The sequence below is a fragment of the Heteronotia binoei genome, chromosome 8 (assembly GCF_032191835.1).
Source record: "Heteronotia binoei isolate CCM8104 ecotype False Entrance Well chromosome 8, APGP_CSIRO_Hbin_v1, whole genome shotgun sequence".
NCBI classification, from domain to species: domain Eukaryota; kingdom Metazoa; phylum Chordata; class Lepidosauria; order Squamata; family Gekkonidae; genus Heteronotia; species Heteronotia binoei.
In genome coordinates, this window is record NC_083230.1 from 116,678,115 (window position 1) to 116,705,989 (window position 27,875).

Consider the following 27,875-nt stretch of genomic DNA (forward strand, 5'->3'; position numbering starts at 1 on the left):
TATAGAGACTCACAATTCCCAAATGGCTTTTTTTCACATGAGTGGCTGAGAGGGTTTCCTGTTTTCTTATTTGGTTGTTTTAAAGTTGCACCTTTCTGGATGTTTCTCTCTCCTTGTTTGCTGTAGCAAAATCCTCCCAATTTAAACATTGCTTCAGTTTAAAAGTTAAGAGAGCAGAGTGTTAAAGCTGCAGTACTGCAGTCCTAAGCTCTGCTCACGCCCTGCGTTCGATCCCCGGCGGAAGCTGGGTTCTCAGGTAGCCGGCTCCAGGTTGACTCAGCCTTCCATCCTTCCGAGGACAGACAAATGAGTGCCCAGCTTGCTGGGGAGACAGTGTAGATGACTGGGGAAGGCAAGGGCAAACCACCCCGTAAAAAGTCTGCCGTGAAAATGTTGTAAAAGCAGCGTCACCCCAGAGTCAGAAACGACTGGTGCTTGCACAGGGGACCTTTCTTCAGTTTAAAAACAAAGGTAGATCTTTTTAGGGCTTGAATAGGATTGCCAGCTTTTCGTTGAGAAATATCTGGAGATTTGGGGCCTGAGGAGGACAAAGCTTCAGGGAGGGAGGGACTTTAATGGGGTACAATGTCATAGATTCTGCTTTCCAAAGCAGTCATGTTCTCCAGGGGAATGGATCTGTGTTGCCTGGAGATCAGTTGTAATCCCAGGAGATCTTCAGCCACCACCTGGAGGCTGGCAACCAGGCCTTGCATTCAGCAGGAGCTCACAGGAGCACAGCTCCTGAACCTTTCTGAGAGTTCCACCTCCTCGTCCATTGAATCGTAGGTGCAGCTGCATAACAATCCCTGGATGAGCTCCACCACCTGTTTTTCTACAAAACGACCCCCGCTGGCAACTAATATGCAAATGAGTTCCTGCTACGGAAAAAGCCCCGGATGGACGGTATCTCTGCTACCTAACCTTAAATAGGTAGACACATGGCCCAACCTGACATGGCCTGGCCCGACAAGGTCTTATTTATCTCAGATCTGACCCTCGTAACAAATGAGTTTGCCACCGCTGATCTAATCTATCTAGCTATCTAGGAAATGATACAATAACAGCCACAGAGATTTCTGGCCCCTTTTATCACGTTTGCTTTGAATTCTGAACCGGATCTACAACTTGCAGGATTATTGTGCTCGATTTTTCCGACCGGCCCGCTTGAGACAGACCCCCACACGTATGCAAGAAGTGTTAATTACTTTTTGGACTTGAGCTTCCCTTGTAAGCTATCAGTGTGTTGATCTCAGGTAGAAGCTGTGTCCTTTTCCGTTAACCGTGACGAGTGTTTAGTAGATTCGAGAATGGCTGGCTTAGTGCCATACAGTGCGGGGATTGCCAGCAAACCAGGTTTGAAAACTTAGATCAGCTTAAACGAGTGGCTGAAGGCGAGGTATCTTTGCTTGCAAATGTAATTACCGTGCTTGTCAATAGTCATCGATTTGCTCCGGCAGATAGTTTCGAAATATGCCAAACCCTAGAAAAGAAACATGGGAGGCACAAGACATCAGAAGAATAAGGTGCACTGGGAAGAAGAAGAAGAAGAAGAAGAAGAAGAAGAAGAAGAAGAAGAAGAAGAAGAAGAAGAAGATGATGATGATGATGTTGGAATTATATCCTGTCCTATACTCTGAATCTCAGCTTCTCAGAGTGGTCACAAACTCCTTTACTCCCCCCACAACAGACACCTTGTGAGGTAGGTGGGGCTGAGAGAGCTCTTACAGCAGCTGCTCTTTCAAGGACAACTCCTACGAGAGCTATGGCTGACCCAAGGCCATTCCAGCGGGTGCAGGTGGAGGAGGGGGGAACCAAACCCGGTTCTCCCAGATAAGAGTCTGCCCTTTTAAGGACAACCTCTGCCAGAGCGATGGCTGACCCAAGGCCGTTCCAGCAGGTGCAGGTGGAGGAGGGGGGAACCAAACCCAGTTCTCCCAGATATGAGTTCACACACTTAACCACTACACCAGGGGTGGAGCCAAACTGCGGCTCAGAAGCCACATGTGGCTCTTTTACACATCTTGTGTGGCTCTTGAAGTCCCCACTGCCCCGTCAGCTGGCTTGGAGAAGGCATTTCTCTCTTTAAATCACTTCCCCAAACCAAGCCAGTTGATGGATTAGAGAATGTATTTAAAGTTGCTTTCTTTCCACCCCTCTCTCCTTCCTTCCTTCCTTCCCTCAAACATCTGGCATTCACGTCTTGCAGCTCTTAGACATCAGATGTTTATTCCGCCACCTATTTTTGTACAAAATGACCCATCTGCCTGCCTGCCTGCCTGCCTTTCTGTCTGTCTGTCTGTCTGTCTGTCTGTCTGTCTGTCTGTCTGTCTGTCTGTCTGTCTGTCTGTCTGTCTATCTATCTATCTATCTATCTATCTATCTATCTATCTATCTATCTATCTATCTATCTATCTATCTATCTAATCCAGGGGTGTCAAACATGCAGTTTGGGGGCTGAATCAGGCCCCTAGAGGGCTCCTATCAGCCCCCCTCCCAACAACTGGCTGTTATCTGCTAACAGGAGCACCACCGACATGGTATTTGTTCTCAGGCAGCTCCAAGAGAAATGCATATGCTAATGGCGGAGCTCATTAGCATAACTCATTCGCATACGCTGCCCCCCCCCCCCCAGCCAAAAGCAATCTGATGCAAAAAGCGATTCAGCCAGCCCAAGCAGGCCTTGCTTGCCTGGGGCCCTCCTGGGCCACCACCCCCCCAGTCAAAAGGCCAGCAAGCCACCTGCAGTCCAAGATCACATAAGAAGTGGAGAAAGGGTGGTGTGGGCTTCTCGAGGGGTTAACGAGGGCTGCTGGGGGCGTGGCAAAGCCCCTGGTGGCTGGCTGGCTGCCCGCTCTCCTAATCCAGGGATTGTTATGCAGCTGCACCTCCTATTCAATGGACAAGGTAGCTGGGGAGGAGGAGGGGGAACCCTTAGAAAGATTCAGGAGCTGTGCTCCTGTTGAATCTGAGGCCTGGATAGATAGATAAAAAATTGCTCCATGAACAGCCACCTCAATCTCTCTTCCCTGCCTTTCTCTCTAATGTGTACCCAAAGCACCTTTCATTATTTTCCCTTCTTGTCAACCCCGCAATGTAGGTTAGACTGACAGTGTGTTAGTAGCCCAAGTTCAAGTTAGTATTGGTGGCCCAAGTCGAAGGGAGGGAGGGAGGGAGGAAGGAAGGAAGGAAGGAAGGAAGGAAGGAAGGAAGGAAGGAAGGAAGGAAGGAAGGAAGGAAGGAAGGAAGGAAGAGAGGGAGGGATGAAGGAAGGAAGGGAGGGAGAGAGGAAGGGAGGAAGAGAGGAAGGGAGGGAGGAAGGGAGGGAGAGAGGAAGGGAGGGAGAGAGGGAGAAAGGAAGGAAGGAAGGGAGGAAGGGAGGGAGGGAGGAAGGAAGGAAGGAAGGAAGGAAGGAAGGAAGGAAGGAAGGAAGGAAGGAAGGAAGGAAGGAAGGGAGGGAGGGAGGGAGGGAGGGAGGGAGCTGCTTCTCCATAAGCGCATTCCTGACTGTCGGTATGTGGTTGCATTTTGCATGTTCTTCCCGTTTGTCCATTCCTTCGTGTCTCTTCCCTTTTTGGTTGAAACCTCCTTGGGGACCAAGTGCTATCATCTCAGTTGCACTAATCTTCCAAATACAATGCCCATAAATAAATCTAAAGGTACAACATGTTTTTTTCTCCCCATACGATTTGGAAAAAACCATTCAATAATCACTTCTCCGCTGCGGAACGTCTCCGAGGCTTCATCTGGAGTTTTTGAGCGGTGACATTTGGCAAGGTTACCTGCAAACTGTGTGGGAAGGCATTCCAAATGGTTCAGTGACAAAAAAAAAGGACTTGCAGAAGGCTAATTTCAGAACAGAACACAGAAACTCCCTGTTGCTATGATGCTGCCTTGCCAGAAAGCCAGTGGGAAGAAAACTCCAGGAACAGGTGAAACCAATAAAGCAGTGATATATTCAGGGAACCCACAATTATATCCCACAAGGACAAAATTGTTAGCAATTTCATTCGTCACCTCAAGGAAAATGGGAAAGAGGAACACAGCGCATTTGTGCCCTTTTAGCTGGAAGGGGGAAGGCAGATTAGGCTCTAGGAGACCCAGGTTCTAATCCCCATTTGTTCCTTGGGGTAGTGTTGTTCTGTGTTCTTGGTGCTTGAGGGGCAACAGTGGGAGGGCTTCTGGAGTTCTGGTCCCTGCTGGTGGACCTCCTGATGGCACCTGGGTTTTGGCCACTGTGTGACACAGAGTGTTGGACTGGATGGGCCGCTGGCCTGATCCAACATGGCTTCTCTTATGGTCTTATGGCCCCACTGGTGGACCTCCTGATGGCACCTGGGTTTTGGCCACTGTGTGACACAGAGTGTTGGACTGGATGGGCCGCTGGCCTGATCCAACATGGCTTCTCTTGTGGTCTTATGGCCCCATTGGTGGACCTCCTGATGACACCTGGGTTTTTTGACCACTGTATGACACAGAGTGTTGGACTGGATGGGCCATTGGCCTGATCCAACATGCCTTCTCTTATGGTCTTATGGCCCCACTGATGGACCTCCTGATGACACCTGGGTTTTTTGACCACTGTATGACACAGAGTGTTGGACTGGATGGGCCATTGGCCTGATCCAACATGGCTTCTCTTATGTTCTTATGGCCCCTCTAGTGGACCTCCTGATGGCACCTGGGTTTTTTGACCACTGTATGACACAGAGTGTTGGACTGGATGGGCCACTGGCCTGATCCAACATGCCTTCTCTTATGGTCTTATGGCCCCACTGGTGGACCTCCTGATGACACCTGGGTTTTTTGACCACTGTATGTTGGACTGGATGGGCCATTGGCCTGATCCAACATGGCTTCTCTTATGTTCTTATGGCCCTGCTGGTGGACCTCCTGATGGCACCTGGGTGTTGGCCACTGTGTGACACAGAGTGTTGGACTGAATGGGCCGTTGAACTGTTCCAACATGGCTTCTCCTGTGTCCTTATGTTCCTAATAGAAATAAGGCCCACAGTGAAGAAAAATACAATGGGATCAAGAAAGAGGTTCTGGGTGAGTGCCCTTCCACCTTTGCTGTCTTCCCATCCACCCACCCAAGTGAAGGCATTCATTCCCCCAAACTTCCCACACACACCCTTCAACTACCACCCTCCCCTCCCCTCCCCTCTTTTTCCTGTCAATTACCCCTGCACACTTGGCATGCTACTACTCCCCCTGACCCGTGGCATTCAGGGAGGGAAGAAGGAAGGAAGGAAGGAAGGAAGGAAGGAAGGAAGGAAGGAAGGAAGGAAGGAAGGAAGGAAGGAAGGAAGGAAGGAAGGAAGGAAGTTGTTTCCTGAAGATACCATCTATATCAAAGGGACAGTGGCAGAAGAATAAACATAGGAAGGAAACAGGAATTGCCTCTCTGTGTATCTGACTAGTATCTTGCCACGAAGTCTGGAGGCTGAGGCAGTGACGGTGTCCAGTCCTTCAGTTCCAACAATCATACCTGCCTTCCTCACTGCAGTGCTGTTGGGTTTATATCAAGGCAATGTTTGTGAGGCATTTTTGAACATAAATGCTAAGTATTCCCCTTATTATCTCAGTATATCCTTGAAACAGAGTGCAGAGGTATTATACACAGAGTCCTGTCAGACGGAAATCTATTTTAGAAATGTTACATTCAAGAAAACATTTGGAGGTTTCATTCCTGCAACTTTAAGGTCTTTGTTTTTCTGAGTTCCTTTGAAGATTCTAATGTGCATTTAAAAACACAATGCTGAAGGGGGGAAAAAAACACACCCTGGGTTAGCATTTTGGAAGGGTTTAAATCATTGTTTGGAAGCTCCTAGCGCCTTCCATTCCTTTTCCACAATGCTATCTAAGCAGAAGCGATCCTCTTTGAAATCCAGACATAATCGTTTCATTTTATTAAGAAAAGGACTGTAAATGAAGAACTAAGCGTTGTTTGAAACCAGGAGCTATATATGAAAAGAATCCAGCAGTTCCTTCACTGTTAATTCAATGTTTCTTTCAAGTCAGACTTGACAAAGTAAGCATTTTCATTGTGTGTGTGTGTGTGTGTGTGTGTGTAATAATAATTTTAAAAATCCAGTTCATATTAAATTGCTGCTTTAGCCACAGGACACCTTCCTCAGGAGGGGAAAAGAGCGCCTTCAAAATTAAATTTGTATGCAATTATTTCAAGCCTCCTTAAGCTCACAGGCTACTGGATCCTTGCAGGCACTTTTGTTTAGACCCTGATTGTTTGGGCTTTGTTAAGTCACCTGAGAGATAATGAATGCTAATGGCCCCATTTGAAAAAGTGATTGCTCTTCACAGTGGACTTCCATGTTTCCTGGGACCCGTCAAAAGGAGTTCTTTGCGGATCTAGCGTGGTGGGCGATTTCTTTTGTCGCCAGGGCTGGGTTGGTTGCGTGCTTACTTCCAAGGGCAACACAAAGGAAGACAAGAACGGCTGAGAAAGGAAATCGGTGTTGAGTGTGGTCCAAGCGCCTTCCATTATGCTTGGAATGGCACCAGGTTGCTGTGTGCTTTGATTTGGATGTGAAAGAAAAGAGGGCTGCGCTGTAATGAAATTGTTCTGGAAGACGCTTTGAGAACGGGATAGGGGCTGCGGACTATATAATACTTGCGTTTTATATGTGGTACGCTGCTGTAAGTGTGTTGTACTGAATAAAAAAAAAAAAACTGCGATGTATCAGGTGCTATAATGAATGCTAATGGCCTACAAGCATAGCCAGCTTCAAGAGGGGATTGGATAAACGTATGGAGCAGAGGTCCATCAGTGGCTATTAGCCACAGCATATTGTTGGAACTTTCTGTCTGCGGCAGTGATGCTCTGTATTCTTGGTGTTTGGGAGGGACAACAGTGTGAGGACTTCTAGTGTTCTGGCCCCACTGATGGACTTCCTGATGGCACCTGGGTTTTTTTGGCCATTATGTGATACCAAGTGTTGGACTGGATGGGCCATTGGCCTAATCCAACGTGGCTTCTCTTATGTTCTTCTGTGACACAGAGTGTTGGACTGTTTGGGCCATTGGCCTGATCCAACATGGCTTCTCTTATGTTCTTCTGTGACACAGAGTGTTGGACTGTTTGGGCCATTGGCCTGATCCAACATGGCTTCTCTTATGTTCTTCTGTGACACAGAGTGTTGGACTGGATGGGCCACTGGCCTGATCCAACATGGCTTCTCTTATGTTCTTCTGTGGCACAGAGTGTTGGACTGTTTGGGCCATTGGCCTGATCCAACATGGCTTCTCTTATGTTCTTATATCTTTTTCATAAAACCACCTATACATTTCACAACTATCATTCACACAAAGAATTAACAATAACAACCACGTTGTAAATGGACTACTATATCTTTTAGATAAAGCTATTTATACATTTCAAAACTCTCGTTCACACAAAGAATCAACAATAGGAACTGAGAGGAGTGAAATAATGAAATGAGCTGAAACAGGAGGAACCAAATGTAATGTCTTAGTGATTGTTAAGGTGCAAGGAGCAGAACCGGGTACAAACATTTAGTAACCATAGCACAGGTATAGTAGCCATTGTTAAAACGCAGAAGCGGAAAAGAAATAACACGGTTGAACAAGCCATGGCAACAGTAAAGATTAATAGCAATGGAGACTAATAAATAGCAAATACGCAGGCGTAATCAAGTAATGAATATTAACTGACACACCCCACCTCGGGGAAAGGTAAATTTAAATGCACATGCAATGTATGTAACGGGAGGGGTAAATGTCAAGGAGGGGGTGAAGTAGGCGTGCCGGGTAGCCTGTACCCTCTAAGTACCTCAGCCTATGGGGAAAGGAGGAGGGACTCATCGGCCGGGAGTAAAGGATAAAATGGGATGTATGGAACTAATCAGGGAGCTCGTTGAAAAGCGACTCCCCTCTTTCTTGATATCAATAAAGTTGTATACTTCAAAGGAGACTCCCGACTGACAGCTCTTTTTCTTTGCATCTCCTGGAGGGGCCAGGGGAGGCAGCCAAATTGTCTCTAACAATTGGGGGCTCGTCCGGGATCACGTGACCTGTCACCAGCCCACTCAGCGAACTCCAATTGGGAAGGTGCACCTCGTGAGTATTTCACGACCCATTGGATCTCCGTTGGCTGGGATTGGAGACAGCTCAAGATCCGTGACACTGTAGATCGCAGTCAGTCGGTGACGCTCCAGGCAGGAGGGGCCTGCCAGGCAGGAGGGGCCTGCCAGAAAGACGAGCTCGCACAAACTTGGAAATCGGGACGTCCCGTCTAGTTAAGGTAAGACCGCGGCAAATGGGAAATAGAAGTTCTCAGTTTAAAGAGGGTAACGGATCTGGGGAGGCTTAGGGAATCCCCCAGATACAGGCAGACAGTCATTTAGCACTGATGCTAAAGAAGCTAGAAGGATAGTCTTTGACTGTTTGAATAAGGAGAAGATGGTGAACTTCTCTGTTTTTGTGTGGCCAAAGTATAAGTTGCGGGGACTTATCTGGCCTCCCTTTGGTAGCTTTGATGAAACAGTGAGACAGCTGTTAAACATTTATATTAATGAAAGGAGGCCTTGAAATGAGGAATCCAGTTATGTGGGGGCATGGATGCCTCAACCAGGATCACTGGTCTGCATGATGACATTTAAAAGGGAGAAACAAAAAGAAATGGTTGCTTTTAGTGTGGCCACACTAAAAGGGAACTCTCTTGGGGAGGGACGGTGGCTCAGTGGTAGAGCATCTGCTCGGAAGCAGAAGGTCCCAGGTTCAATCCCTGGCATCTCCAAAAAGGGTCCAGGCAAATAGGTGTGAAAAGCCTCATCTTGAGACCCTGGAGAGCCGCTGCCAGTCTGAGTAGACAATACTGACTTTGATGGACCAAGGGTCTGATTCAGTATAAGGCAGCTTCATATGTTCATGTTCAAGTCTGGATACCAGTCTCCAGGTGTAGCCAGGAGACATCCTGTAGTTTCTCTAGATTGCAGCTGCATTCTTAAAGTATTCCAGGAACTTCAACCTGGACATGGTTATTGGGTGATCTTTGTCAGATAATCCTCTTGTAGTAAAGAAAGTATTTATAGTAATGAGTGTTGGGAAACAGAGAGGGGAGAGAACTGGTCAAACCCCCCCCCCCACTCTGTTGGAATATTTTTTCCTTCTCCTTTCTTTTCCCTTCTTTTGTTCTTGTTAGTATTTGGTATTTGTAAAGAAGTGACTATCTTTACACTTAGTGAAAAGTGTAAGTTCTGTCTTGCATAAGTAAACTACTTTGGAAATGTTGTTGGAACATTATAAAGAAATACATTATAAAGAGAGTGTTGTCTGTATAGTCAGAGATTAAAAGTGTTTGGAAAGTAGTAAAGTGTTAAAATAAAGTTCACTTTCATGGTTGGAGTTTAGCAGGATAACTGTGGCACAGAAGGTTAAAATAGCTGAAAGTATTGGGAAGGATTTCTTTCTTTTAAAGTGGTAATAAGAGTTAAGAGTTTATTTTGGTGTACATATTTTGAGTAGCTAAAACAGATTCAGTTGCTTTCCTTGTAAATTGTTTGGCAAAACTTTTTTAGACCAAACTTTGAGCCTTTCTCCTGCCAGGAGACTGGCATCCTCCAAGTCCTAGCCCCTCCTTTTGGAATGTTAGGAAACAATACAATATGTAGCTAAAATGGAGAAAGCAGGTTCTTTCTCCAAGGATTTTTTTTTCTTGCTGAACAGAGGTTTGCCTTAAAACAAAGCAGAATTAAGTATTCAGAATTAATGTAATGCTATTCAGAATGAATGTAAGATGAGTTTTTAAAAGTTTTTATAAAGTAAAAGGACAGTTGTAGATAAATTAATTTTAAGCATTTACAGCTTTTAAACCTGGTTTTTATCAATGTTCTGTAAATAAACAAGGAAGTTGTTGAAGCACAATTAGTGGGAGAAGAAAGTGCAATGTTTATGTCATTGGTTATAAACAACATAATGCTTTAACCCTAAAAGGGTGAGGGCCAATGTTCCCTTTAGTGTGGATTGGCATGGGCAGGCTCATGGATTTCTAGCCTTCAGCTCACACTTTTTGTAAAAGTAGTCCCAGAGCACAACTGCCAGTACTTGGCAGCTTAAAAGGAACATTGGTAGGGTTAAAATGCACTATTAAAAAATGCACTATTATATCAGAAGTTGTGGAATAAAAAGTGAGATATCTGAATTGGACCCCCAGAGGAAATAACATTCTCTTAAGCACACTCAACGTTTTAGATTTCTAATCCAAAGGTAGTCAGGGCAGATCTCTCCAGCCTTCTAGATGCAGTGGGGTGAGAATGGCAAACTTGTGTGCTGCCTAGAGAAATAACTTTTGTTGAGAAATACTTTTAATAGTAGTTTATAAGCAGTAAAACAGAATAATGCTAGTTATGACAAATTCCAGATTTCTAAAATGTAAAACTAACTTTATATTTGGAATCTGGAGACTTTTAAATTACAAGGAAAGGAGGAACATGATAATGTAAAATTTACAAAACCTCCAGATCAAAAAGCTAACCAAATCTAAAAGATGTTCCTCTACTCCAGGGAAGTGCTGGTTCTTTCCAAGCAGTAGAGGAGAAAAGGTGCAACGATATAAAGGGAACAAGGGGGAACAAATGGCAGGAATAATTAATTTGGGATGGTCTGGCCAAACCTGTACTTCATGTTTTCAAATGTAAACTCTATTAAAGAGAAAGGGTAGTTTATTTAGGTTAATAAAACTCTTAAACATTTTGAAGGGAAAAAGAAAATGAAAATGCTAACCAGTAAAGGTGGGTGGGGAATTCAGATCCTGAATTTAGCAGGAGCTCACAGGAGAGCAGCTCCTGAACTTTTCTGATGGCACCATCTCTTTCTCCCCATCTAGCTACCTTGACTATTGAAAAATAGGTGCAACTGCATAACAATTCCTGGATGAAATCCACCAACTATTTTTTTTTACAATACCCCTGATAAAATTAATATAAGAAGAATTAAGGATTGGTGAAGCAAAGGGAACAGAACAGTTAATTATGTGTGTGCAGGTATCAGATATAATTTTTGGATAAGGTTATAGAGAATAAGCTAACTAATGTGGCAGTTAAAAAAAAAAAAGCTAAAGAAGAAACAATAACAGGGTTTTGGGAAAAGTGGCATTATAAAGTTTAGTTAAACTTAAGGTATAATTTGTGTAAGAGACTGTAAAAGGAAAAACGGTGGCTCTCCAAGCCATTAATTAAATAAGTGTTAAAGTGGTTGTATGAAGGGAAGTATCAGGGAGTTCAAGCCAAGATGGATATAGGAAATTTGTATGTTTAGGAAATTTTTAAATAAAACCTATATTGTGTGTGTGGTGTATAAAAGTGGATTGTACTGCCTTGAAGAGGAAGGCTATCAGTTACTCTACCTTGATATTCCTACTTCTATCTATCAAAATGCTGCTAAAAAGTTTGCCTCAGTCAGGAATAACTGGCTGAGTTATTATGTGTTATTTGGATCAGCTACTGTCCGTGCTGTTTTCTTTCTTCAACAGAAAAGCCTTGCTGATGCGAACGCTGTCCCTACACCAACATGGACTGGGTGACTGGGTTTTAGTCAAGACTGGAAAGGAAAGGCCGTTGTCTCAGCAGTGGTTAGAACCTTGCCAGGTGACACTAACAACGTAAACAGCAGTTGGCACAGCAGAGAGTGGCTGGATGTATTACACATGTTGAAAGAGGCTCCAGCAGCAGTGAATTACATGGCTGATAAATAAAATTGTTGAACGGTAGCATAAAATCAAAAACAAATAACTTTTAATTTAAGTTTTCTAAGTGTTAAATGGACTCTAAAAAGATTGTTTTATATAATTCATATCGTTTGATACATTATTAGAACTTTGGAGTAGGAGTAGGTTGCAAAAGGGAGATTGTGTAACACATATAAGGTTAAGGTTTACCAGAATGACAGGTGGCTGGACCCTATCATCGAAGATTGTATCTGATTTTACAAAAACCTCTGTTAATAATACTGATCTCTAAGGTCCAATGTCCTGGAACTGGAGGAAATACCTGGATCTGCCACGCTCATTATATGTTTCAGCAGCATGGGAAAAGCTCTAGATTAATTTATGAGCATCCCACATCAGTAGCCACGCTGAGTCTGCTACCTGGACTAATAAGTGAGCCCCCCATTAGTAGTAGGGTCCTTACAAGCATTATCTCAATGATCAGAACGCGAAATATTGTTTGTCTCCCCCTCAAAAATAGGAAAAACCGGATTAAGGTGGTTTAGATACAGCAAGTTGACCCCAGGCTTATGTTTCTGTTGCATTCATAGTGGGGTATGGAACTCCATAGTGCCAGGCTTCAAACAGGCACAAGAAAGAATGAGCAAGCTGAGTAACTACAGTGCTTGCACAGACTACTTCTGGTTGCCAAAACCAGGAAATCATACACGGGGGAACAAAACTCTCCTGTGGGGCAAGACAACTCTGGGAGATATTTTTCCTGAAATACCAATGTTCCAGGCTGATTATTCAGGGAAAGGTAGTATATGTTCAGGGATGAAAATAAAAGATCCCAACCTGTGGTTTTTCTTTGATAAATGGGCCACTAATTATCACCCTGGGTACAAGAGAGGGGCATGTGTTGGGATAGGATTCTTAACATTCCCAGTACAGGTGTTGCCCAAGCATTCCCGGGTAAAAAGGGAAGATCACCTCGGTCCCAGAGACGGACAGTTAGGAACAAATTGCAAAGATGAAGTAATTGTGGGCCATCAGCTCTCTGATGATGCAGGCAGCCGCATAGGGGGAGGATTAATAACAGGTCTTTTAACATTAGGAGCCTATCCAGGAATAGTGGCACAAGAAAATCGTAAAAGCATAATAGGTCTGACCTGTAGCCTAGAGAGAACGGTGAATGCAACAGGGAAGGTCATCAGAGAATTGCAAACTGAGATAGAAGAATTAAGTCAAATCCAGCTACAACATCGGATGGCCCTAGACTATTTGTTAGCAAAGGCAAGGAGGATTCTGTAAGGTGATAGGAACACAATGTCATGTGCAGTTTCATGATTTAAACAAAAGCATAGAAATGCACCTACAAGAAATACAAACTACTTCAAAGGAAAACTATGAAGGAATACAAAGTCCCTGGAACTGGCTTACCTCCTGGTTACCAGGCTGGGGGTGGCTCAAGAGCATACTGCAAATCGGTATGATCATAGTCGTAATCAGCATCATCTATTGTTGTCGCCTACACTGCTTACCGGTGTGCAGCAATGCTTGCAAGTCAGCAATAAAGAAGCATACCAAGAAGGGACAAGCTCAGCTGATGGTTGCAAAGTTTGAGAATGTTTCAGCTCAGGTAAAAATAAAAAGAGTAGGGATTGAGAGGAGTGAAATAATGAAATGAGCTGAAACAGGAGGAACCAAATGTAATGTCTTAGTGATTGTTAAGGTGCAAGGAGCAGAACCGGGTACAAACATTTAGTAACCATAGCACAGGTATAGTAGCCATTGTTAAAACGCAGAAGCGGAAAAGAAATAACACGGTTGAACAAGCCATGGCAACAGTAAAGATTAATAGCAATGGAGACTAATAAATAGCAAATACGCAGGCGTAATCAAGTAATGAATATTAACTGACACACCCCACCTCGGGGAAAGGTAAATTTAAATGCACATGCAATGTATGTAACGGGAGGGGTAAATGTCAAGGAGGGGGTGAAGTAGGCGTGCCGGGTAGCCTGTACCCTCTAAGTACCTCAGCCTATGGGGAAAGGAGGAGGGACTCATCGGCCGGGAGTAAAGGATAAAATGGGATGTATGGAACTAATCAGGGAGCTCGTTGAAAAGCGACTCCCCTCTTTCTTGATATCAATAAAGTTGTATACTTCAAAGGAGACTCCCGACTGACAGCTCTTTTTCTTTGCATCTCCTGGAGGGGCCAGGGGAGGCAGCCAAATTGTCTCTAACAGGAACCACAAAGTATTATGGCATTTTCAACAGAGCTCATTTTCGTATTGTAATACAGCGTTTTCGACAGAGTTTGTTCTAATGAGTAACTACTTGTAGACTCATTTAATTTTTTAAAAATAAATAAGTCTTTATTCAAAACAAAGATCTTTGACTTACAAAGGCATAAGAAGAGCATAAAATTATACCATTCAATAGCATTGCAAAAAAAATAGTGCAATAGACTCATTTCATGTTGCCACTTCATCATAAGTCAATATCTTCCTCTTGTTGGAAGGAGCAAGCCAGTATCTTTAATAAATAAAAGCCCTATGGTGGTGGCAAATCTGAGGATTTTCATTGTTTGGATGTGGGCAATGCAGGATTGGCTTGCGGTGTTTCTCTGGCACGCCATTGGCCGCCAACCCCACCAAACAGCCACTGACCTCTGAGGGAGACATGTCTCTGCTGACAAGTTCTCCTGGGGACTAACCGATCACTACTGCCTCTCCTCAGGGCCCATTGTAAGAAGTCCAGGACAGTCCAACTCCCCCCTCCCCAAAACAAACACTGAAGCAAACAATAAACTTTGAGAGACATGTTCATGAGAGAAACACTAGTAGTCACTTTTCTTCAACTGACGCAAAAGGAATGTTCATTCAGAGTTGGGAGGGGCCAGTTTAACAGCAGAAGATAAACAGACTGACGCTATACGACGTATCAAGCCCCCTTTCCACCAGCAAATGCCCTTCACTGATTCTATTCAAATTAGGCTACAGTGTGCACATATGAGAGAATGGACTCTATTCTGTCCTATGGGTCCATAGAACACAAGGGACTCCATCTGTCCTGTAGGCGCATTGGACAGGTTGGACTCCAGTCTATACTATGAACCTATTGGATGGACTCCATTCTGTCCTGTGGGCTCATAGGATACAATGCAGTCCTTTCTGTCATATGGGCTGATAGCATAGAATGAAGTCCATTCTGTCCTAGGGATCCATGAGATGGAATGGACTCCCTTTTCGTTTCCCACTGCCTGCAAGCAGGAGGGAGTGAAAGGGAGGCTTGCAATGGTTCTCTGCCTCTTACAGCCACCAGCGGAGTGGGTACACCTGTTAGCTGCTTGCTTTAAGAGGTGGGGAGCCATTGCAAGCCTCCCTTTCACCCCCCCCCCCCCAACCTGCAGGTGGGAGGGGTGAAAGAGAGGCTTCTAATGGCTGCCTACCTTCCTGTCTACTGGTCTGTCTGACTTCCTGTCATTTTTCTGTCTCCCTCTCTTTCTTTCTTTCTTTCTTTCTTTCTTTCTTTCTTTCTTTCTTTCTTTCTTTCTTTCTTTCTTTCTTTCTTTCTTTCTTTCTTTCTTTCTTTCTTTCTTTCTTTCTTTCTTTCTTTTTCCTTTCTTTCACTCCTCTCTCCCCAACTTTTCCATAACCCCCTCCCTCCCTCCCTCCCTTCCTTCCTTCCTTCCTTCCTTCCTTCCTTCCTTCCTTCCTTCCTTCCTTCCTTCCTTCCCTCCCTCCCTCCCTCCCTCCCATTCTTTCTCTGTCTCTCTCTATCTTTCTGTCTTTTTCTTTCATTCAATGTTCCTTCTCATTTTTCTTTCTTTCACTCCTACCTCTCTTTTTTACTTCTCCCTTATGTTCTTTCTCTCATTCTTTCTCTGTAGCTCTGTCTTTCTGTCATTTTTTCATTATGCCTGTCTGCCTTTTTTCCTTTCATTTTTCTTCCTTGCACTCCTTTCTCCCCAACTTTTCCCCTACTTTTCTTTCTCTCATTCGTTCTCTCTTTTTCTTTCATTTTGTTTGTCTATCTTCCTTCCTTCCTGCCACCTATACATTCATTTTCCCCCCGCCCCAATATTTTTAGGGCCCATTGTATTTCTCCCTACAACGGGCTTTACTGCTAGCACAAAACTTTGTTACCTGGATACTTTGGGGGTGGATCTCTGAGATGGCAGAGTTTGGGGAGGGGAAGAGCCTCAGCGTGGTACAATGCCACAGAGTCCACCTTTCCAAACAGCCATTTTCTCCAGGGCAGCTGACCTCTGCCAGCTGGAGTAGTTGTAAAGGCTGGAGATCTTCAGGCAGCACCTGGAGGTTGGCAACCTTAGCCCACGCACCTGAAGCTCCACCCCCAAAATCTCCAGATATATGCCAAGCCAATCATGAAGGGAATTTCACCAGTCACATGGGTCCTCTTTCCCTAGGCCTTAAAATCTTTCCAAGGTTTTAGTTGAGAAGAACTTCTGACTTGGTTGCTTTTTTGTAACTTTGTGTTTCCCTTCTCTTCCTGCCCCTTATCCCTTTTGTACGAGGCCTGTAAGAAACAGCAGCCGAGAGAACACCTGGCAAAAATGTCACTGTGAGTGAAAAAACTCTGCCAGTTCCCTTTTGTTCCCCTGCTCAGAAACACCCACTCTAATTTGGTTATAATTACAAGATTCGGGACAGGGTAGGGAGAGAACGCCTAGAACTCCCCTCCCCTCCGCAATTCTTTTGCACTTTCTTTCCTGTCACCCTTGAAAGAATGGCTTATTAGAGGGGGGAAATCATAGAAGCCCAAAACAGCCAGAGAGGTTCTAAAAAAAGGCATTCCTAAACAAAGGCAAACAGAAGAAAGAAATATCCCTCACAACATAAGTGATCATTCGGAATTGGGGGAGGGGGGGAAGGAAAGCAAATTCAATATAATCAAAACATTCTCCAGAATTCAAAACCTCAGACCACGAGGTTATTATAAAGCAGGAGCACAGCTATGAATGGGAATGTTCTCTATGCAGGTCTAATCCCCCTAGGGTTGCCAATCCCCAGGTGGGGGCAGGGGATCCCCCGGTTTGGAGATCCTCCCCCTGCTTCAGGGTCATAAGAAAGCGGGGGGAGGGAAATGTCTGCTGGGAACTCTATTATTCCCTATGGAGATTTATTCCCATAGAAAATCATGGAGAATTGATCCGCGGGTATCTGGGGCTCTGGGAGGCTCTGGGGGGCTGTTTTGGGGGGTAGAGGCATCAAATTTTCAGTATAGCATCTAGTGCCTCTCCCCAAAATATCCCCCAAGTTTCAAAAAGATTGGACCAGGGGGTCCAATTCTATGAGCCCCCAAAGAAGGTGCCCCTATCCATTATTTCCTGCGGAAGGAAGGAATTGAGAAGCTGTGCCGTCCCTTTAAATGTGATGGCCAGAACTCCCTTTGGAGTTCAATTATGCTTGTCCAACCCTTGCTCCTGGCTCTGCCCCTAATGTCTCCTGGCTCCACGCCCAAAATCCTCAGATATTTTTTGAATTGGACTTGGCAACCCTAAATCCCGCCCCCCCCCCCAAAAAAAATCAAGATTCCTGCTGGTACAACAGGGTTGCCAATCCCCAGGTGAATCCTGCAGTCATTACTCCACACTCCAGCACAAAATCCAGTTGCCAACTTTTCTTCTCTGATGGGTGATGTTGTCAGGTAGCGCTAGCAGACTGTAAAGTAGCTGTATTTCTTTCAAAAAATAGGTGGTAACATGAATCCTAGGTTGACTTCATGTTTCTGTAATCCTTCTTGGCCGCAGCAACTAAGATTGGAACCGGTGCTTTTTACATTTCTTACTCCGGCTTTACACAGCTCTCAGTCATTTTTCATAGCATTAGTAGTAGAAGAAGACTGCAGATTTATACCCCGCCCTTCTCTCTAAATCAGAGACTCAGAGCAGCTTTCAATCGCCTATATCTTCTCCCCCCACAACAAACACCCCGTGAGGTGGGTGGGGCTGAGAGGGCTCTCACAGCAGCTGCCCTTTCAAGGATAACTCCTGCGATAGCTATGGCTGACCCAAGGCCATTCCAGCAGCTGCAAGTGGAGGAGTGGGAAATCGAGCCCGGTTCTCCCAGATAGGAGTCCGCACACTTAACCACTACACCAAACTGGCTCTACCTGACAACATTTAAGTGGTCTTAAAAACTTTTTCACCAGCTATTAGTGTTGTTCAATCCCCATGTGAGGGCAGGGGATCTCCTGGTTTGGAGGCCCTCTCCCCACTTCAGGGTTATCAGAAAGTGGGGGGGAGGGAAATGTCTGCTGGGCACTCCATTATTCCCCATGGAGACCGATTCCCATAGGGAATAATGGAGAATTGATCTGCTGGTATCTGGGGCACCAGGGAGGGAAGTTTTTTGAGGTAGGGGCACCAAATTAGCAGTATAGCATCCAGTGCCTCTCCTCAAAACACCCTCCAAATTTCAAAAGGATTGGACCAGGAGGTCCGATTCTATGAGCCCCCAAACAAGTTGCCCCATCCTTCATTATTTCCAAATGGAGGGAAGGGATTTAAAAGATGTGGTCCCTTTAAATGTGATAGCCAGATATTTCTTGAATTGGACCTGGCAACCCTATGGTGTGGAATTGTTTTCTGTGGCCCCAGAAGGTAGGACCAGAACCAACAGGTTGAAATTAAATCAGAAGAGTTTCTGGGTCAACATTCGGAAGAACTTCCTGGCCATTAGAGTGATTCCTCAGTGGAACAGGCTTCCTCGGGAGGTGGTGGGCTCTCCTTCCTTGGAGGTTTTTAAACAGAGGCTAGATGGCCCTCTGACAGCAATGAAGATCCTGTGAATTTAGGGGGAGGGGTTTGTGAGTTTCCTGCATTGTGTAGGGGGTTGGACTAGATGACCCTGGAGGTCCCTTCCAACTCTGTGATTCTTCTTCTTCTTCTTCCTCTTCTTCTTCTCTCCTCTCTGTGAGTTTTGGGGGTCCCCAGTTTGTAATCTGCAAGTGATGCTAATAATCTATTGGTGCGCAAATCACAATGAAAAATTAGAGGAGACAGAGAGAACCAGGGGTGGAATTCTAGCAGGAGCTCCTTTGTATATTAGCACCGCCCCCCCCCCCCCCCCCGCAATGTAGCCAATCCTCCAAGAGTTTACAAAAAGCCTTGTAAGCTCTTGAAGGATTGGCTACATCAGGGTGTGTGGCCTAATATGCAAAGGAGTTTCTGCTAGAATTCCACACCTGCAGTTGGAGAAATAAAGACTTACGGTCCAGTGGCCACCAAAGAGATTGAAAACGGGGTGGAACGAGGTGTTCGTGGCATCAGAACACCTCCATTGCCAGGCAGAAAGTCCCACTTCCTGTCACTTCCAATTAGTGTAGATCCTTCTGCTAAGGTGGCAGCTGTTGCTAAGGAGACATTTTATGATATCTGCACAGCCAATCAAATCTCCAATAGCCAATCAGAAGCCTTGCTGGGCAAAAGCCCTACTTGGCCCTGCCCACTCCTTGAAAACACTTGTTGGATGCCAGAAAAGGAGATAGCAAGTTCTGTTGGGGACCCCTGAAAGAGATAATATTAACTTTGATAGATCATTGGTCTGTCTCAGTAGCAGGCAGTGTTCATGTGTTCAAAGTAAACCAGCAACCTGTGAAACTTGACAGCATCTTAGTAGGCGGGGTATCATGCAGAAGATGGGGGAGATGACCTTCGATCTGAGTACAATCGCTTTAACCGGGGGTGGCCAAACTGTGACGTGGGAGCCACGAATGGCTCTTTCACATATATTGTGTGGCTCTCAAAGACCCCACCACCCCGTTGGCTGGCAGCTTGGAGAAAGCATTTAAAGCTGCTTTCTTTCCACCTCTCCTCCCTCCCAACATCTATTTTCCTTCCTTCCTTCCTTCCTTCCTCCCTCCCTCCCTCCTGCAGTTCTCAAACATCTGATGTTTATTCTACGTGGCTCTTACATTGAGCAAGTCTGGCCACCCCTGGCTTTAACCTTCTGTTAAACTACCTGTAGTTAACCTACATGGCCAAAATTAGAGTACACCCTAAAACCCCTCCCCCTATTTGAGGACCTAACATTCTCCTTAGTCACCCTCCTCAGCACCACAGACTAAACGCTGCCAGATGTGAATGTTTAGACACATTTGTGATTCATTTTCTTCCATCTGTATTGTAATACCTTAAAGCCCGCATCACTACCGTGCCTAACGGTTCCCAGACAGGTGCTGTTCCATTTAGATGTAATTTGTTACATGCCTAGTCCTTCAGAAATTTAATTCAAGATTGATGTGTTGCTATACCCCTTGGAAATATCCATTATTTTCTGAGCTTCAGGATCTTTTATTTTTTATTTTTTTTTAATGCACACTTCCATTTCGCTAGGTAGAGGCGGAGGAGAATGAGCGAGCGCGGGCGACCGCGTAATGCAGGTGAAAAGCCCCGGCCACAAAGAAAAGGGGCTCTCCTACAAGCTATTATGAGTTAGGTACCGTAATGGAAGAAGGAAATATACTTCTCTGTAGTATAGCACTTAGCACTGAAAGGCAGGCTAGGCCCTGTTGAAACAAAAGCAACATGATAAATCTGTCCTTGCGGCAACTTCCTTTCGCCTTTCGAGCCTTCATTTCCATCCTTCCCTGTCTCAACACCACCTTTAACCTCACAAATAAATAACAAGCGGAGAATGCTACTTGGTGGCTGCTCTCCAGCTTGCTTCTGATCTTCTGCAACAGGGGACTCCTTTCATGTGCGCCAAGCGCCGTGGCACAATGACATCACCTGGAAGTGACACCATCGCAAAGAGCATGTCCTGCCAGGGATGCTCTAGGATTTATGGTAAAACTCTATGGTGCCACAGAGTTTTTACCGCAAATCCTAGAGTGTCCTTGGTATGACGCGCTTTGCATGATGACATCACTTCTCAGTGACGTCATCATACAGGTCACGTTGTGTGACAAGGGGCCCTTTGGGGGCAGGGATAACCCGGTGGCCTGTTCCATGTTGGAGGGTTGAGGCCCCCAAATCGGGGGATTCCCCACCCCCAGAGGGAGCTTGGCAATTCTATTGCTATTCCCTGTTTGTTTGTTCATTCGTTTGTTCGTTCTTTCATTCACTCACTCACTCATTCAACCATTCATTCGTTTGGAACAGCATCTTCTGGTGTCTCCTGGCCCCAAAGACATCTGCTTAGCCCTGACCAGGCCAGGGGCTTTTCAGCTGTGGCCCCGGCTTGATGGAATGCTCTTCCAAGTGAGATCAGGGCCCTGCAGGATTTATTACAGTTCCTCTGGACTTGTAAAATGGAGTTGTTCTACCAGGTCTTTTGCTGAGGGGGCAGTTGACCATTCCCATCGGCCTCCTCCACCCCACTTCCTTTCATCTGTACCATTCCATCGCATATTCTTGGTGACGTCTGATGCCCACCCGCCCAACTCTCAGATCCATCTGGGCACGGAGACAGACTCACCCGGGAGCTCCTGTTAACTTGTTATTGGCCATCTTGTGAGTTATACTGTTGGGATTTTAAATCTCATTATTTGGAAGCATTTTAATGGTTTTTATTATGGTGTAACCTGCCCTGAGCCTGCTTGCGGGGTAGAAATTTAAGTAAATAAATACATTTGTTCATTCATTTGTTAATTTGTTTAGGCAGCTAGTCAACCATTCGTTCATTAATTCGTTTGTTCGTTCATTCATTGTTATGAAATCTTCTTCTCACACCTAATAATGTAGTTTCAAATTGTTTATATATGTTTTTATTATTTTATAATTGTAATTTGAATTGTTGTTATCATGACTTTTAGCTGCCTAGAGTCCGCTCGCGGAGTGGGCGGGGTGGCATACAAATCTAAAGTAAGAAAGTAAGTAAGTAAATAAATTCATTCATTCATTCATTCATTTATGCATTCATGCATTCATGCAGGGTTTTTTAATAGAAAAGGCCCAGCACGAACTCATTAACATATTAAGCCACACACGTGATGTCACCATCGTTTCATACAGGGCTCTTTTGTAGAAAAAGCTCAGCAAGAACTCAGTACAGGCTTGCGGAGAGAATAAAGATGGCTCCCAAATCAGGCCAGGGAGGAAGAATGAGGGGACATTGAGCCAGGCGAGCATTTTAGGAGGTTTTTTGCATTTTTGTGTGTATGTGCAGGGCCGGACCTTCCACTAGGCAAACTAGGCAACTGCCTAGAGCGCCAGACTTGTGGGGGCACCTAGTTGTGCACCCCCATGTGACTCAGTGACATTATCAGTGGGGGGGGGCATGCCTTTCCCCAGATACGCCCCAGAGTTTGTTGCGATCGGCTACGCAACACCTCCTGACCACCCCTGGCCCTAAGGACATCCGACTTGCCTCAACCAGGGCCAGGGCCTTTTCAGCCCTGGCCCCTGCCTGGCGGAATCAGCTCCCTGTGGAGATCTGGGCCCTACCTGAATTACTGCCGTTCCGTAGGCCCTGCAAGATGGAGCTGTTCCGCCAGGCCTGTGGTTGAGGCAGCGGGCATCCTATTATTCCATCATTTGACCTCCCTTGTGGTGACACCATGCTTTATTACAGTGCTATCCTATTGTTATTACCATCGTTTAAGGTGGGCCTACAACTGGTTATTGATATGCTGTGCCCTGTCCGCCAGTGGTGCGTTTTATTGATTGTTTTTACTGTTAATTTTAATTTGGTGTTTTAACTTTGATATGCAGGTTTTTATTGCTATTCTTATATGCTGTGATCCGCCTCGAGCCCATTTACGGGAAAAGGCGGAATATAAGCCTACTAAATAAAATAAATTAAAAAATGCCAAAAGTTAGCCTTGCCTAGGGTGCCAAACGGTCTAAGGCCTGTCCTGTGAATGTGCATGCGTGTGTGTGCCCATGCCTGGAAGTCATGGCGACCTCTGGGAACTCCTTCTATCAGATCAGTGGCCTGATAGCCTGCCTCTGCATCCTGGCCCTGGTATTCTTTGGAGGTCCCCCGTCCAAAGGAGCCAGTTTGGTGTGGTGGTTAAGTGTGCAGACTCCTATCTGGGACAACTGGGTTTGATTCCCCACTCCTCCACTTGCAGCTGCTGGAATGGCCTTGGGTCAGCCATAGCTCTTGCAGAGCTATCCTTGAAAGGGCAGCTTCTGTCAGAGCTCTCTCAGCCCCATCCACCTCACAGGGTGTCTGTCATGGGTAGGGGAAGGGAACTGTAAGCTGCTCTGAGACTCCTTCAGGTAATGAAGGGTAGGGTATAAATCTGATCTCCTTTTCTCTCCTCTTCTCAAGTGGTTGAGTTACTGTGTTTGGTGCAAAGAAACTAGTAAGGTTGGTGTTTCGTATTCAGAGAAAGAGTAGCCTTCAGAGAAACTAGTAAGCTTGGTGTCCTGTATTCAGAGAAAGAGTGGCAAACCTATTTGGTGTAGTGGTTAAGTGCGTGGGCTCTAATCTGGGAGAACCGGGTTTGATTCCCCACTCCTCCACTTGCACCTGCTGGAATGGCCTTGGGTCAGCCATAACTCTTGCAGAGTTGCCCTTGAAAGGACAGCTTTTGTCAGGGCTCTCTCAGCCCCACCTACCTCACAGGGTGTCTGTTGTGGAGGAGGGAAAGGAGATTGTGAGCTGCTCTGAGACTCTGAATCAGACAGAAGGGCGGGGTATAAATCTACAGTCTTCTTCTTCATCTAAATATTTGCTAGGGTCAGTCCTGCTTAGCTTCTGAGATCTGAGAAGATCGAGCTTGCCTGGGCTACCCAGGTCAGGGTGACTCCAAGCATGGGGTTAAAGCATGGGAGAGATGTGGGTGTAACAACCCTTACCCACACCTGGGGAACCTCACCAGGTAGAGCACCTTGGCAGAAGGCAGGTGAGGCACATAGCAGCTGCAGCTGAGGCTCAGAGGGACCCAACATGGCTTATGTGGTTCTCCTCTCCTCTGATTTATGCCTAACCCCTGTGGCGGGATAGGCAGGAAGTATGTGAATGGTCCAAGGAAGCCAACCATACGTGAGGCTGCCTTACGCTGAATTGGTCCATCAAGGACATTATTGTGTACTCAGACTGGCAGTGGCTCCCCAGGGTCTCAGGCAGAGTCTTTTGCATCGCCTGCTTCCTAGTCCTTTCACCTGTAGATGCTGGGGACTGAATCTGGGACCTTCTGCATTCCAAGCAGATGTTTTTCCACCTTTGGTCCATCAAAAGCAATATTGTCTGCTCAGACTGGCAGTGGTTCTTCAAGGTCTCAGGCAGAGGTCTTTCACATCACCTACTGTCAGATCTTTTAACTGGAGATGCCGAGGATTGAACTTGGGACCTTCTACATGCCAAGCAGATGCTCTTCCACCCCTGGTCCATCAAAGTCAGTATTGTCTACTAAGACTGGCCGTGGTTCTTCAGGGTCTCAGACAGAAGTCTTTCTCATACCTACGGTCAGATCTTTTAACCGGAGATACTGGGGACTGAACCTGGAAACTTCCGCATGCTAAGCAGATACTCTACCACTGAGCTACAGCCCCTGTCCCTTTTAACTAACTTTCAGTGCCATCTGAAGCCGAGTTACACTTCCTGAAATGAAATTTGAGCCTAGAAATGCGTAACTCTAGTTAGGGTTGTGCTGCCAGTCTCTTAAGTAATGAATTGCATTTGAATAAATTTGTTCCCGGTTGATATGGTTTTCTTTTTTAAGCTATAGCAGGATGACTTATGCTTGAATAAACAAGAGCTGCATCTCACGATCAGAAGAAAAGGCAATGTTGGAGCTTTTACTTTAATACAAATATCACAGTAACATGCCAGTCTGGGCTTATCTCTCAGGCACTCAGATTGGGGCTATCTGTAAATATGGCTCAAGGATAAGGTTGCCAAGTCTAATTCAAGAACTATCTCGGGACTTTGGGGGTGGAGTCAGGAGACTTTGAGGGTGGAGCCAGGAGACATTGGAGGTGGAGCCAGCAGCAGAGCTGTGACAAGCATAATTGAACTCCAAAGGGAGTTCTGGCCATCACATTGAAAGGGACTGCACACCTTTTAAAATGCCTTCATTCCACAGGAAATAATGAAGGATAGGGGCATCTTCTTTTGGAGCTCATAGAGTTTGACCCTCTGGTCCAATACTTTTGAAACTTAGAGGGCATTTTGGGGAGGGGTACTGGATGCTATACTAAAATCTTGGTTCCTCTACCTAAAACAACAGCCCCCCTCCCCCGATATCCAGAACGAGACCCCTGGCTTAATACCCAAACCATGCACCCTTGGAATGTGCATGGTTGCAATGTAACCATGCAATGGGTTGCAATGTAACCCTAGAATATTAATATGGCACAGCAACGCCCATTTGAATTGGAATGATCTTTCTTGCGCATAAGGGAGACAAATCCAGTTCCTTCAAGGCCCCAAGCAGGCTGGCATGATGCCAAGTGTGGTTCACAGACTGGGCAAACGTGATGGCTGTGCTGAAGGGCTAAAGAGCCTCCACCTTCCTGCTCCTGGAAATGAAGAATTCCAGGCTCAGAGAGGGACACGTAATAGGCAGAGCTGTAAAAGTTCCTTCACTCCTTTTGGCAACCTTTTAAGTCCTGTTCTCAAAACATCAAAACAATATAAGGGTTACCAGAGCCCTGCAACATAAACAAATGGTCTGTACATATGTTCTATTATTCTTCGGGGCACGGCAGCAGAAACACGAAGGCTAAAGGTTAAGTGGCCATCTTGTGTGAATGTGTGGTATGCCTTTAAACTGATCTCACATTTCTGCCAGGGAATCTTTCTAAAAGAATTTCTATTATTCTTTAATTACTCCTAAGACTATCAAAGTCAACCAGTCTCCAGAACGCTTGATGGATGCCCATCCATGTTGACATTTAGGGCGAAATCTATCACTTTTGGGGAACTTCAAAGGAATCAGTTTGGAAAAACAGGGCCATAAAAACTAATTTGGCCAGTGTAATTAAAATTCCTCTATTGGGGTATGGGTCTATGACACAATGATCTCTGATTGGATATTCAACATATGACACTCTGATTTTCCATTGGTGTGACACTCTGCTTCCTCATTGGGTAATTGAATCGCTTGATGTGATGTAATTTACCCTCTCTCTCTCTCTCGGCTTGGCTTCGCGAACGAAGATTTAAGAAGGGTGCAATAGTCCACGTTTGCTGCAGGCTCGCTGGTGGCTGACAAGACCAATGTGGGACAGGCAGGTCCGGCCACAGCGGCTGCAGGAAAAGTCTGATTTAGGGTTGGTCCTGTAGCAGTGCGATTCTTCCTCAATCTCCTTTTGTCCTCAAGACCAGCTATGCATGCGTTCTCAAAGGAAGAGACAGCCTGGTGGATGGTGTGCCTCCATGCTTTGCGATCTGAGGCTAGGTCAGACCACTGGTGATGGTTGATGTGACAGGTGCTAAGGGATTTCTTCAAGGAGTCCTTGTACCTCTTCTTTGGTGCCCCTCTATTTCGATGGCCGGTGGAGAGTTCGCCATACAGGGCAATCTTGGGAAGGCGGTGGTTTTCCATCCTAGAAATATGCCCTGCCCAGCGCAGCTGCGTCTTCAACAGCAGTGCCTCGATGCTGGTAACCTCTGCCCGCTTGAGGACTTCAGTGTTGGTCACAAAGTCACTCCAGTGGATGTTGAGGATGGTGCGAAGGCAGCGCTGATGAAAGCGCTCAAGGAGTCGCAGGTGATGACGGTATAAAACCCACGATTCGGAGCCATAGATGAGGGTTGTCATCACAACCGCTTTGTAAACATTGATCTTTGTGCCTTTTTTCAGATGCTTGTTGCTCCACACTCTTTTGTGCAGTCGGCCAAATGCACGGTTTGCCTTTGCCAGCCTGTTGTCAATCTCCTTGTCGATCTTGGCATCTGAGGAGATGATGCACCCCAGGTAGCTGAACTGCTGGACTGTCTTCAGAACTGATTCACCCACAGTGATGCAGGGAGGGTGATAATCTTCCTGGGGTGCAGGCTGGTGGAGAACTTCTGTCTTCTTCAGACTAACTTCTAGGCCGAATAGCTTGGCAGCCTCTGCAAAGCAGGACGTCATATGCTGCAGAGCTGATACCGAGTGGGAGACGAGTGCAGCATCATCAGCAAACAGTAGCTCTCGGATGAGTTTTTCCATTGTCTTGGAGTGTGCCTTTAGTCGCCTCAGGTTGAACAGGCTGCCATCGGTGCGATAGCGGATGTAGACACCATCGTCCTCATCTAGATCTACTGCGGCTCTTTGAAGCATCATGCTAAAGAAGATCGTAAAGAGAGTTGGCGCGAGAACGCAGCCTTGCTTTACACCTGTGCCTATTGGGAAGGGCTCCGAGAGGTCGTTGCAGTGTCTGACTTGGCCTCGCTGGTCTTCGTGTAGCTGGATGATCATGCTGAGGAACCTTGGGGGACATCCTAAACGTTCCAAGATTTGCCACAGGCCTTTCCTGCTAACAGTATCGAAAGCTTTGGTAAGGTCGACAAAAGTCACATACAGACCCTTGTTCTGTTCCCTGCATTTCTCTTGGAGCTGCCTGAGAACAAATACCATGTCGGTGGTGCTCCTGTTAGCTCTGAAGCCGCACTGGCTCTCTGGGAGGAGTTCTTCTGCAATGGTGGGCACCAGTCTGTTCAGGAGTATTCTGGCAAGGATTTTGCCTGCGATGGAGAGCAGGGTTATCCCCCGGTAGTTGGAGCAGTCTGACTTTTCCCCTTTGTTCTTGTATAGGGTGATGATGATTGCATCGCGAAAGTCCTGTGGTAATTTGCCTTGTTCCCAGCAGGTGACAAGTACTTTGTGAAGTGAGCTATGTAGTACTGTGCCCCCATGCTTCCAGATCTCTGGTGGAATTCCATCAACTCCTGCTGCCTTGCCACTTTTCAGTTGCTTGATGGCTTTAACAGTCTCTTCTAGGGTGGGGATCTCATCCAACTCTGTTTTCACCGGTTGAAGTGGGGTGAGGTGGATTGCTGAATCTTGAACTACGCGGTTGGCACTGAAGAGAACCTGAAAATACTCCGACCACCGGTTCAGTATGGATGCCTTGTCGGTGAGGACCCTAGAAAACAGGCAATCCTACCTGTCAGGATTAGATTTTCCCCATCCTTCCCTCCCTCCCTTCCTTCATCCCCCCCATTTCTTCTCAAGAGAAATCTCCCTCCAGAGGCCTTATGTTTCCTCTGACTGAGCCTACTCTGCAAGATCTAGGTATTGTATCACCTCTTCCCTATCAGCTAACCACTGTATT